Raw genomic sequence first — 14261 nt, 5'->3', positions numbered from 1 at the left:
CGGGTTCTGGACCTGCCCTGGGGTCTCCTCTCAGTTGGTTGTGCCCAGAAAACCGACAAAGGGAGGCACCAAAAAGGTATCCTAATCAGATGCCCAAATCACCTCAGCTGACTCCTTTTGACGTAAAGGCCTCCGGATGTCCAAGCTCCTCATCCTATGACTCACCTTGATCTCTATCTCTAGAGATGTCTGCACAGAGTCAAAATGATACTGAAAGACATCACCCACCCCAGTCATAGTCTGAAGTATCTGCTACCTTACCACCAGGCTACAGAGCAGCTTCTTTCCTCAGGTTGTGAGACCCCTGAACTCATCAACAGATTTCTGTGTGTTTGTGTGTGTGTGTAGCATTTAAAGGACTACAACTTGTGTTGCATTGTAAAACTCTGTATTGTAAAATGACAATTAAATGACCCTTGAACCTTGAACACTGAACCTTGAAACAACAGCCCTTACTGGGTCCCTTTCCCTTTTTTTCTCTAGTTTGCCATGAAATAATACTGGAAAGTATTCCATTACGTGGCAGACATAATGTCGATTTACATTTGTGATAAACCATTTTCATCCAACGGTATCTGACCTGGATGTGTGGAGGAGACCGGTAATGTTGTACAGTTATGTGATACTATTGCTCGAGTATCATGTCAACAGTCAGCAAGATGTGAGTAGACAAAGCAACACATTTTTTTTTATTATAATGTAGCTTTTAAACTTGAAATGACAGAGTTCATGGGGGCTATTGAGTATAGAAGCTAGATACTGTTGTTTTAACAACTTTGCATTATTTTGCATTTTTACTTTTTAAAATTATTTAATATGTAGAAATTGGCATTTTGTGCATTCTGGTGCAACACCACTGTGGTAAATACAAATCCCAGGTGTGTAACAGTCAGATTAAATGTAGGTGCTAACTACAAACAAAACTCATGACACCATAACAATGTGATGTGTTGAAAACTTGTTTGTTGAAGTAAACATGTATGTAGCGCTGTGATCCTAAGTTACATTGAGTTCCAAGTGACAGAGACACCATTCACCCTGTTACAAGACACTGTACCATCAACATGACTCTAGCTGTTAGTTTAAGGTTAATAAATGACATAATGTTGCTTTAAATACTGTATGTTCTCAGTGAGACCAGAATCAGTAGCTTCTGGGGGTTTCTCCCATTGTATTTTTTTCATTTTCTATCAATCGAAGTTAACACTGAGCTGAAATTGCCACCAAAGGAAAAAAACTCTTTCTTGTAAACTATGCTGCACAGTGTCCTCTGGCAGGAGGATACAGTCCATGTGTCTTATACCAGGGAATATAAAATCAATCAATCTACTTTGTTCCTTTTTTTTTTTTACAAATCAGTAACAGCAACAATTTATATTATGACAACCCAATGGCAGACCAATGGTTTTTGCCATGGCGGCAGAGAAATTTCATGCAGTGCTTCCGCGCAATCTGGTGTTAAAGGATAACTACCGTTTTTTACAACCTGGACCTTATTTCTAGCAAAATATATGATCATTTACTCACCCAGATAACTTTGGTGTGATTTGAAGTCGTTCGGACGAAATTAGATCCAGTGTAGCGCTGATATATCCATATAATGCGAGTGACGGGGCACCGACACACAGCCTCTATATAACGCATTATCTGCCACGAAACTGGTTCATTTCACCAATATTTTGTCATGATATGCTAGTGCTATTCCCCTCTGAGTCCGGGAAGAAATTAGCAATCATGTTCTAAACCATCTTGACAGTGCTGACCCTTTGAGGTAACAGAGAGCAGTGCAAAATGGTATAAGTAAAGTATAATTTCTAAATTTGTATTTTCTGTGACCCCTACTCTATTTTACCGTGATGCACAAAATAATTTTGCTGTGCCACGTCACACTATGAATGGACATTTACGGGCAAAGCCAAGTTGTTAGAAATCCAGTATCTTGGTATCCACCACAAGATTTTCTATCATGCTGAGTCAATTTGTATACATTAAATTACTAGATGGGTCATTTATTATAGGAGACAGACTATCCAATTTCAAATGCACTACTTTTATGTATAATACTTAAATAATAAACACTTGAAAAATACATTGTTTAAGTCTCATTCATTTAAATAATTAAATGTATTGTGTTAATTTGGTCAGACTCAGTTACTACTTATCTTAAACACAAAACAAGTTATTTTACACCTAATAAGTAAGTGTCTTTCTATGATCTTGATTTAATGACTGGTACTGGCTTCAGTGTGATGTTGGATGGGTTAAGGGTTTGACTCATGTGGGTTTAGCATGGTCAGCTCAATCCGTGGTGCATCTCTGTTTCAATAATTGCTCGAGAACTTAAAGACAAAGCAGAAGGAGTTCTCTCAGAGGTTCCTGTCAGTCTCATGGGAACATTTTGGTTTGACCCCCCTGCAGCTGACTAGTAAATGAATCCCAGTCTGGATAAGCACTTTTATTTGGATAAACTAAAGACTTTAACCTGGCCTATTAGAGCTGAGGCAGTGTTTGATGTGCTAGACCTTTGACCTTGAATCAAAAGCAAGCCGAGACAAGCACTATTAAAGAACAACAAAGAGCTGATTTTGCAGGGCTCCTCTTTTTCAGGGAGGCAAGAGATGTTTAATTGGGTGAATTTGGAGAACACGAGGACATGGGAAGCTACATCAAAGTCATGCAGAGGTCATTAGCATAAAGTTAGCCGGAGAGCATTTACCAGCAGCCTTTGTCTACCTCTGTCTTTAAATTACCTTTGTTTTACCAGCCATCTCAGACATTCTTCCAGTCAGTTTCTGGTGTTACTTAAATGTGTTTGTTCAGCTGGGGTGAACAACAAAGAAGTTATAGTGCATCAATATCCTCTCAACAGCTGTACGCAAATTGGGAGTTAGCTGCTGATTAATAGGTTAGTTTTCAATTAACCGACTAATTGTTAAGTCCTTAACCATCAGAAAATAGGCGGAAATTAGTTACTGTCAACTCATTTTTTGAATGACTAATTTAATGTTTTAAGCTTTTGTTGGCAGGGTCCATGTAGCACTAGGGGTGGGTCCATGGATTCCTAATGTGTGGCAGCCTGCGCGGAAGCACGAGGACGTGCTTGTGAAAAGAGGGGGAGAGATGTGACAGTTGAGGTTCCGTTCACTATGCATGACTCTTACCCGGGAGGCGTGGGTTCAATCCCCGCCCGGGCCCTCTTCACCTTGCCACACTTTCATTTTAAAAAAGGTAATGCCAATGTATTCATTGCTTAGCACTGTAGCTTAAATAATATACATACATACATACTAATACTACTACTACTACTACTACTACTACTACTACTAATAATAATAATAATAATAATAACATATGTATTATTATTATTATTATTATTTATCAAACGTTTGCTAACAGGTGGGGTCTGAGGTGAACTAGGGTGTCTTTTGTAGCTGATGAACTTTTTTTGTCAGACAAAGAGTGTGTTTTCTTTTCTTTTCAAAATTCTATACTGCAGTGTTGCTCTAAGGCTTCATTCAGACAGAATCAGGCGTTGTGACTGTTAGGTGAGATGAAATGTAATTTACGTAATGTAAACTTGAGCTCAACCTATCCAAAAGATGTCGGTAAAGTTTGCCAACCACCATTGAAAAGCAAAGGAGAAGCTTTTATGTTGCTCTGCAATTAGCTTGCTGGTTCTACTAGTGATTGTTTGTCCAGATTAACAGGTTAAAATAAACACATTTACTTGCAATAAATAACCAGGATATGAGGCATATCATTATGGTGGGTTTTAAACTAGTGTACAAGACCAAATGAGTGAATACAAGTGAAATATAATGTTACACAGAAATATCTGCTGTGTTTCCCCTAGTGCAAGCATTAAGTCATGCCACTATGCCCCTACTCTGTCTATGATCTACGGGTCATGCCTTCACCATAGTATGAGTCCTAATTCAGCACACCTGTCCTAAAGTGACTGTCTGCATTGGCAGATGAAAAAAATATGCATTCAATAAATGACCAGGCTACAAGGCCTGTCAGTAGGTGTGTTTAAATATGGCAATCAAGGCCAAAGTGAGTGACAACACTTGAACATTATATTGCACTCCACTGTCCTTTTTGTCATTGATGCTGCTAGCTTTGCTAGCCATGCTCATAGCCTTCTGGTCTGATTACCGACGTATGTGATTGGCCAACACAAAGTGACATAAGGTTGCGTTTCTCCGAAGTTGGTTCTGTTTACATTTTTTTCCCCAGCTCCCTCTGCAGTCCGTGCCAAAGAAATAAAACCAAAATTGTAGTAACTATAGTTATGATAATGTGAGTGAGCAACGCATCATCAGTCTTTGTTTGTTTAGTTAATGTAATGACCATTAAACAGTTGACACACAATGAATGTATGACCATGGGGATGACTACATCACAGATATCAGGTACCTGAAAATTATACATACTTTCCTATGAAATACAGTCACAGTATGAAGAATTTGGCAGTAGGAAAACATATAAGGGGAATTCATACATTTTGATCTCCACCCTCAATCTAAGACTGCTTCTGTAGATCCTGTACTGCAGTCCATATCAGTGGAACCCTGATCTGTACCCCTCCCCCCATCACCCACTTTATCTGCATTTAAAATGCTGCTTCTCCTTTAGAGGCAGTTGCTCCATAATGTAAATGGTGTCCTGCTGTTGTACGAGAGCAGTCCAGCTGAAGAGCTGCCATTGCCCCCACTCACTCTCCACAGATTAATTACACGGCACTCCCTCACACATCCAAACACTTACACTGTACTGCTCTGCTTCGGATGACTAAACTACCTGCTTCCTGCCATTAAAAAGACAGAGAGTGATAGAGACTGAGACTAAAGGTGATTCATGCTGCTTATTTTACAGTAGGCGCTGGCATTTATATAAGTGGTGTAAGTTATGTTAATGGTATTACCAGAGCCTGTGTTGCAGGGAGAAAGTAGTTTCATATATTGCCTATCATTCTACGAAATGTCCTTGTTATTTGACTTCAATGCCGGCATTGTGGAGCGAAATAATTTAGTTTACAGTTTGCAATTACTGCCACAAGAATCCTTAAATTACCTCTAGAAAAAATATATTTTCATCATTTCTATCAGAAACACCTGTAAACTGCATAGTAGGCATATAGATAAGCTGGTAATTGTATACCTGCAGAAGAGATGATCACTGAAAAATGATAAACGGGCTGTGCTGTGATAACTTTACACAGACATTTTAACCGTACTGAATGTGTGGGTGATTCTGTTGACCCCCAGTCTCATTGTCTGGCACCTGCACCTCCCATAAAAATGATAAATGGCACAACAGCAGTCATTAACAAGAAGAGAAAACAAACTGAAATGAGCAGGAGATAGACAAAAAAATAAAATGGCAGTTGAGTTCCCTGTCCTCCGATGATATGGAGCGTGACTGTCTGGTCCTCCCTCGATGCTATTTAACATCATGGGTCATTAATAGGTACAAATGCTCGGCTGACCATGGAGTCCTTTCCATCACTGACCTTCCTGTGAGCTTCCTGTCATCTCCATCTGTCATCTGATATGACACCAAGTCATGTAGGAGCCAGTCACCTGATAAAGTTAGACCCCAACCCAGAACGAGAAAGAGAGATAAAAAGAAAAAAAGGCCCCTCAAAGAGAGACTTGAAAAGAGATGCCCCCAAGCAAGGAGACAGTATTAGGAAGCGCTGCTTAATTATGAGAGCAAACCTTTGCAGATAGCCGTGAGATATTCATTTTAGGAATTAATTTGGCACATAAAAAGATCATCAAATCTAAACAGCCCTATGGCGTACGAGGTCTTATCCACACAGCAGGCGGATATTAGCCTGGGCTTTTCATTTCAAAATTTTTTGGTGATGGGTATCCATACAGGAAATCAAAGACTGATCATAGCAACCCTGACTTCATTGTAGATTAACTGCTTTTTGCATACATTACAGGGCCAAAAGTATGTGGACAGCCAAACCTAACACCAAGTATTATATTGTTGAACTTCTCATTGGAAACCATGGCCTTCAATATGTGGCCGAGGACGATCATGTGCTTTACATGATGATGGCGCTAGATGAAAAGTTAGAGAATCATCAAAGTTACTGCATTTCATCCTGTAGGGGACATGAGTGTCTGAACCAAATTTAATGGCAATCCATCCAATATTTGTAGAAATAAAAACATATATGTAAACCTGGAGGCAAAAGACAAATGATCCTCAAAGTCATTAGGATTTATCCGACAGTAAAACAATACACTGAATCTGTGGCAATCTATCAAATAATTGCTGAGATATTTCAGTCTGGAATAAAAAGGTGAACCAACTGATGATCACCATTGGTGAACTTTCATCACCTTGGTTACAAGAAGAACCACTTACTTAAAAGAAACCAACACTGACAGTAGGCAGGGAACAGGCGTGGATAGCGGTCTTGTGTCGCAAAGTCACATCTCGACATCTGCTCTATGAGGTTTTTTGGGAGTTCATAATTGATGACTGCACAGATGCAATATTATGTGATCACATTAAATCACACCCTCAGTTCTACGCCCAATCTGTGATTAGCTGAGAGGGAAGGAGACATCTGATTGGCTGTACTCCCTTTTGAAAAAGAAAATATTGTGAATCGAGGCAAATGCAATGACGTTTACAAATGACAATCAGTTTGTAAATGCAGGTTCATTAGTTTATAAATGTAACATCCAAATACAGTTTTCATAAAAATTTAAAAAATATTTAAATGCATTTATTTGTGGATTTAATGTCTTAAAACCTGTTGTTTACCAACATTATTTGATATAAATATTTTTGTGTGGAAAGTCCTGTGTGCAATGATTAATATCACATCTATCTGATTCCATACAGCAACAATTTCAAATCAAATCAAATCAAATCAACTTTATTTATATAGCACCTTTCATACATGTTAAAATGCAGCCCAAAGTGCTGTACATTAAAAGAAAAGAAAAATGAAACAAACCCCGCATAACATCCCCATTCATGTGACACAGATACACACGCATATGCGCACACACACACATGCGCACACACTCACGCACACGTACACACACACACACACACACACACACACACACACACACACACACACATATATACAAAATAAAATGTAGTATGGCTGAGCACCGATAGACCAGGTGAGGAAACGCCAACCTGTTGGAGCCATCCCCACCGAGAGCCCCCCAAGGCCACGACCACAGGGGGGGCGCCGCCACAGAGACCATCCCGACCCAGACAGCCAGGGGCCCCTACCACGGCCATAAAGCCCTGGGGCAGGACTCCCTGACTATCCAGGCCCGGACTATCCCCAGGATGGCACCCCCGCAGGCAGGCCAGACAGAGCTCCCGGAGTGGAGGGCCCCCATGAGGAGAACAATGGAGCTGGAAACTAAGAACCTATAAACTATTAAAAGAGATGGAAGAGCGTCCTAAAACAACATAAATGAATGTTAAACCCATAAATGCAGTGTTAAAATAGATACATGAAAATATAAATAAATACATAAATAAAAAATAAATAATAAAACTTTTGAGAGGAAAATAAAAGACAATAAATGAGTAATACTAAAAGTAAATAAATAAAATAAATAAAATGGAGTAAAATGAGTTAAATTAAACTAAAATAACAATGATAAAAGGGAGCTCAGTTAAAAGCTAGATTAAAAAGATGAGTCTTGAGCCTACGTTTAAAAGCATCAACAGTAAGGTTGATCATTAGTAAGGGGCAAAGCCAAAACCTGGACAAATAGAATCAGATCAAAATGATGTGGATGGGGTGTCCTCATTCTGTTGGCTACATTGCATAATTGCTAAGCTACTTTTAATTTTTTTTTTCTACTTCCTTTTCAACCATCGACTTCCTTCACAGGGGACTTTAATGGTATGTTGCTCAAAAGAAAGAGTACTTCTCCTTTGACAATGTCTTTCCCAATGGATAGTGTAAACATTGCTAATATCACATGGATCTCTTTCCTGATCTTTTCATTCAGCCTTATTCAGTTCTCTTCTGCATATCTGACTGGGCTTGGAATGGAATGAAAATAAACCATAGGGACACACACAGAATCTGCCTTAAGCATTTGCCAATGCACAGCACTCATGTCTGGACCTCATCATATCATTCTGACCTTGTTCAGGGACAGGTAGATGGAAATAGAAAGAGAAGGGTGCAAAGGGACTAAAAGAAGGTCAGGTTGAAAGATTATGAATTGACACAGAGAGAATCCAGATTGAAGCAAAAGTGTTGAAATTGTCATGAGAGATACAGCTATGGGTAGCTTAATTATAAATACTGTCATTGTTTTTTACTTGATTAGAACAAAACTTTACCTGGATAAACAAGTTTAAAAGTCATCCAAGCTTTGGACCGCTCTATTTGTTACATCAAACAAAAGAACTGAAAACTGCTCCGAGAGAAATATTTTGATGAACTATGTTTCAAGATAAAGTCAAGAAAAGACACACACTGAGGATGTTCATTGTGATAGAATGGGGAGGTCTCTCTCTCTCTCTCTCTCTCTCTCTCTGTGTGTGTGTGTGTGTGTGTGTGTGTGTGTGTGTGTGTGTGTGTGTGTGTGCGTGCGTGCGTGTGTGTGTTGCTGTACCTCTCACCTGATGCTTAAGCAACTTGCCTCTGACCAATCTGACAGACCAGTGACAGATATATCATATCAACCATATCGTTCACTGATGTCACACCTGTACTCAGTACCGCATACACAGACCTAACACACACACGTACACACACACACACACACACACACACACATAGAGTCAGATGTCCCTCAGAGTCCCTAGTCATTGCTGTGTATATGCATGATACACCATGTTAGTGATATTTTGATATCCTGCTGCTTTCACAAGATTACCAGCTTATCCAAGCTTGGCTGTGGGCAGTGTGTGTGTGAGTGTGTGTAGGAGGGTGTGGAGTATGTCCTCTGGCATGAAACACGGTCTACCAGAGATGTAGTTCAATAACAAGTCTCTATGAGTCGTGACTGAGACGATGACACTCAGTCTCCTGTTAGAAGTCACCACAGCTTCGTAATTGTGTCTGAACCACCCCAGGATCTGACTGGACCTCATGGGACTCAGTATGGGTTCAGATGACAATGATTTGCTCCAGTTTCCTTCAGAAATATTGAAAAGTAGAAATTTGGATTAGTTTTAATTTTCAATTAGCTACTGTAATAATTCCAGCTTTAGTCTGGGCTCAAGAAAAATGCTGTAACATTTGACTTAACTCTAAACATGTCCTGTTACTGAACACTGGTAAATTCATTGTCTTGATGTGCTTTGCTGATTGTTTCTAGTCAGGTGCTTGTTTATTTTCTGTTTTTATGTGTGTGTTTTAAGTTGTAAGTTGTTCCTTTATGTGAAACCTTTCATGCTGCTGTCTTGGTCAGGATTCCCCAGTAAAAGAGATTCTGAATGTCAATGGGAATATTCCTGGTAAAATAAAAGGTAAAATAAGATAAATGTATAAGCTTTTTGAGAGCTTTCAACCATATCCCATAGCTCTTTTGAGTTAATGGTGGTTGTTCAGGGGTTGTCTCATAACCCGACATACCAGATGGTTTGTTTCACAAAACAAACAATCAGATCAGCAGTAAATCAGCGCTACCATCATTGGAGCTGGTGAATCAAACTCTTTCTGAAGCCAGTCGAAAGGAGTGAAATCATCTTTTCCCATTTATCCTTCAATAAAATATAGTCTCCAGTTGTGATATAACTTATGCTACAACTACTCTCACCTCTTGAGTACACCTCTCTGCAACTGTATATTGGACTTTCTCACAAGCAGACCCCAGACAGTTCGGATTGGTAGTGACACCTCCCCACGTAAGTGCTCAACACCAGAGCCCCACAGGGCTGTGTGCTCAGCCCCCTGCTGTTCACACTGTACACCCATGACTGCACTCCCAGACATCAGGAGAGCACTATTGTTAAGTATGAGGATGACGACACTATCATTGGCCATAATATATACAATGACGAGAGTTCATATTGGGTGGAAATGGAGCTGATTGTTGATTTTAGAAAAAAGGAAGCAAAGACACACATCTGTCTACATCAGTGGAGCTGAGGTGGAGCAGGTGAACAGTTTTAGATTCCTTGGAATTACCATCACTGACATCACACAGCACCACACTGGTTTAGAAAAGCACAGAAAAGGCTCTAGTTCCTATGGAACCTCAGGAAGGCTAAATTCTGGAGCCAGATTCTCATCAACTTTTACAAAGGAGCAATAGAAAGCAACCGGACTGGAAACATCACAAACTGGCATGGTTCGTCACGGCCCAGGACAGGAAGGCTCTACAGCTGGTGATTCAAACCACTAGAACATCACTGGTACCATCTACAGAGCATCAGTGACATCAGTGAAGTGAGATGTCTGCACAGAGCCCAAAGACACTAAAAGACAACACCCACCCAGCCACAGTCTGTTCACCCTGCTGCCATCTGGCAAAACATACAGAAGTATCCACTGCCGTACCACCAGTCTACAGAGCAGCTTCATTCCCAGGCTGTGAGACTCCTTGCTTTGTCTTATTTTTTCTCTTTTTTCCAGAAAATGTTTTTGAGATTATCTTTACATACGATTTATTATTTTTAAAATTTCCTTTACAGCTGTCTCTGCTACGTCGGAACACACACACACACACACACACACACACACACACACACACACACACACACACACACACACACCACCTCAACGTACAATGCAATACACCAATTGGTTTCTGCTTGTTAATTTATTTGTCTAGTCTAGTCTTGTCTCGCTGTCTCCACTGTTTACACTTTTCGTTCCGATCATGTATCTTACTTGTCTTGTGTTGCATCACTCAACTAAAAAAAAAGAAATAACATTGTTTCAAGCTTCTGATGCAGAACACAGCTATGTTACAGACGTGGTGTGGAGACAAAGACCCTTTTAAACCTGGCACAGGGATGTATGTTGGGCGCTTGCCTGGTAGGGATGTGGGAGTTGATTTGACTCCCTGGTCTGGTCACAGGAGACAGCTTTTTCTGCTGGGTGAAACACAAATCAAAGCTTTAGAATCACACCTCAGTATTTATTATGTGGGGTAGTAGAGTGAGGAGAGCCTCTGTACAAGGCTGTCAGCAACAACACTTTACTAAGCATTGGCTCCCACCACAGACAACCTTAAACTGACTAAAGACTTAGGCAAATCAATGTTGGGTTGTGCCTAATTCAGCTACTACTAGACAAGATACAACCACAGCTTACCCCTGCCTTATCCCACAGCACAACAAGCAGTCTGAGTCAATAACTGTCAGTTCGGCTCGCTTTTCGTAGGGTTGCTTATTTTAATTAAACTTTCATGGTTGTTCCTTGTCCCTGAGTTGAGTTTAGCAGGAGCAGCAGAGATTGCGAGGCTGACTTGTGGTTGTCGAGCCAGTAGACCCAAACCAGTCCTGAATGCTGGTTTATTATTCACTTACTCCCCAGCTTGTGCAGATGGTACTTTGTTTGTCAAGGCGATGTCATCCACAGTAGAGACGCAATGTGGGGCTTATTACAACACAGCTGTCTAATAAACACATACCCATGTATACTACCATCCCCCTTCACAACTTTGAATCATGTGATACATCTGCTTTTAAGGCCTTATGTCATGTATAACAGCTTATATCCTTTAATGTCTTTTCAGCTGAAGGTTTAGCCTGCTTCAGTGTTGTGTTTTTAATCCCAGCATGGAGTGACTTTTAACTAATAATGAAACAAACTCCCTATCAAATATTTTCCCCTCCCAGCAGTATTTCTTCTGTCCCTACCAATTATCCTTCCTCTTTTAATATGTTGCTATGTTTTTTTCCTTACCTCCTTCCACCCCTCGAATCCTCTCTTCCGGAATCTTACAAAATGTATACCATCTCTAAACCTGTATCCCATACGGATGTATTTCCCCTGCTCCTTTTCAACAAAACCTCCCTCCATTCCTAGCTTCCATATTATTTTTCTACTATTCCAAAGTTTTTCTTACTCACCTTGTTTCCCCTTCCGGTTACTTCATCCTGTCACTTAACTTGAACCAGTGTTTTCCATGCTTACAGGAGCCTCTTTCTTTGAGTGATTGGTACAGCATATCATTTAAAGTGCCGCCAGTGCGTCAGTTAATATGATAGTTTGCTATCGTTTTCCCAGTAACATTCCCAGTGAACTCCTCAGAAAACTTTTGGATAGGCATATGCAACAACTTGGCAGATGTGAATGTTTGTTTTACATTCTATATAACACCAACACTGCCACTTTTGATATAAACGACCAAATCATTCTATTTTTCTAGCAACCCATACTCCATTGGGGCAATGGATAGAGGATGAGTAGGGACGGAGGACAGACCTCCACTTGTCTCCATCGAATGCCCCAGTGTATATGTATGTGTCTCTATTTACATCCCTGGCATCCTGCCAGTTCCCAAAGTTGCGTCTTTGCTGGGGAGCATCCTTGCAGTTAGGCGATCACGCATCCCACAGGTCAAGAAGGAGGAATGATATTGGTGTAAGACACCATCATCGTGCTGGGCCATCTCCCCCTGGGCAACCACAGCTCATGTGATTCCTCATTCAGGAGTGCAAGCTGACTTGCTTACACTGCCTTTGATGTTAATCAGGATGACAAGTAACAGTTAAGAGGTTCCCATTTAGACAAAACCACCATTTCATTTGTACTTGTAGTTGTACAGTGACGTCAAATCATGACAAGAGAACAGAAAAGACATGTCTTTTCCCCTGCAGTATTTACTGATGAGACCATTGTCATCAACAGTAATGCAGCATTCTAAATGGTAAATGGACTGCATGGTGCTTTATCCATTCTATTGACCACTCAAATCTTTACAATGCTTGTCACATTCAACCATTCACATGCGCATTCATACACTGATGGCAGAGGCTGCCATGCAAGGTGCCAACTGCTCATCAGGACCAATTTAGGGCCCAAGGATACTTCGACATGCAGCCAGGGATTCGAACCAGCAACCTTCCAATTACTGGACGACTCAACCTCCTGAGCTATGGCCACCCCATTCTAATTGTTCGCTGCAAGCTCTGGGCCCTTTCTCAGCTCCAATATCAAATCACTGTGTGACAGTCTTAATGACTAAAAGGGATTTCTAATTGAAGAAGCTGCTATGTTATGTAAGAGGGACAGCTCAGTAATTGGGTTAACTTTAGTCCTCAACTCCTTTCTAGTACGTCATGCTTTATCATTGAGCCAGCAGGGCCCAATTCCAGACAGCAAACCACTCAGCAAGCACTATTAGACCACATTAAGAAAGATTAAGGCCAGCATATCGCTACGTGGAACTGAGTGGACGCCCTGGTATTTATTTCTGATGACCGATTTTTGGTTTTTGGTTTGGCAAGAGGGATTAGTCAAACATCTCCCCTCCTTTTTTCAATCCTGCCATCTCTTCTCCACCCCCCCTACCCCCCCCTTTTTAAAGCTCAGTGATGATTGGTACTTTTACCCTCACAGATGCTGCTCAGAGATAGCTGTCCAGCCAGGGACAAGTTAGCTGCTTGTGAATAGGCTCAAAGACATGAAAGTCCAGAGCACTACTAATCCGCTACATCTGAAATCTCTTCTCTGCTTTCTTTTTGCCCTCTGTCTCTATGCAGTCTTTTCAGTTTTCTCTCTACTTGCTTCTTGCCAGTGAAGTCAAAAGGATGGAATGATGTTGGGTGAATTATTCAGATCCAGGGAGCTAAAGCGAAGGCTGCTGCAGCTCACCAGGCCTGGTCCTTTGACTGGATCCCCCCAGGGATATGCTGAAACCAGCATGACCCTCCTCTCCGCCATACACCGATGCACACACACTTTCACAGTCTTATACAGGGACGTATGAACACACCCACAGGCACATGTATATGTGGGAGGGCACGGGAGCTACAACACATTTGCAAGGTAAAACTGAAAGTTAAAGTGTAGCTTACACTTTATTGTATTGTATTATAAAATTAATAATGCTCACATTGTATATGCACATGGTAACCGGTTATGGAAATGTAGCAGATAGATGTGGTAAGTGTGGGTGGATGAAGTACTTCTGGTAGTGTTCTCTACAAGCTGCAATGTTCAATGCAAACCGTACTGAAACAATATTGCTTCTGCTTGCCTGCAAACTGTGATGCTCTGCCTACCCCCTTAGTGTCATTTTTGCATGCGAAAGGGCTCCACCATCAAGTTAGCAATAATATTTAAT

Source organism: Pagrus pagrus (assembly GCF_965226575.1).
Source record: "Pagrus pagrus genome assembly, chromosome: 5".
In the NCBI taxonomy this organism is placed as follows: domain Eukaryota; kingdom Metazoa; phylum Chordata; class Actinopteri; order Spariformes; family Sparidae; genus Pagrus; species Pagrus pagrus.
The sequence above is the reverse complement of the archived record's forward strand: the minus strand, read 5'-3'. Positions refer to the sequence as shown.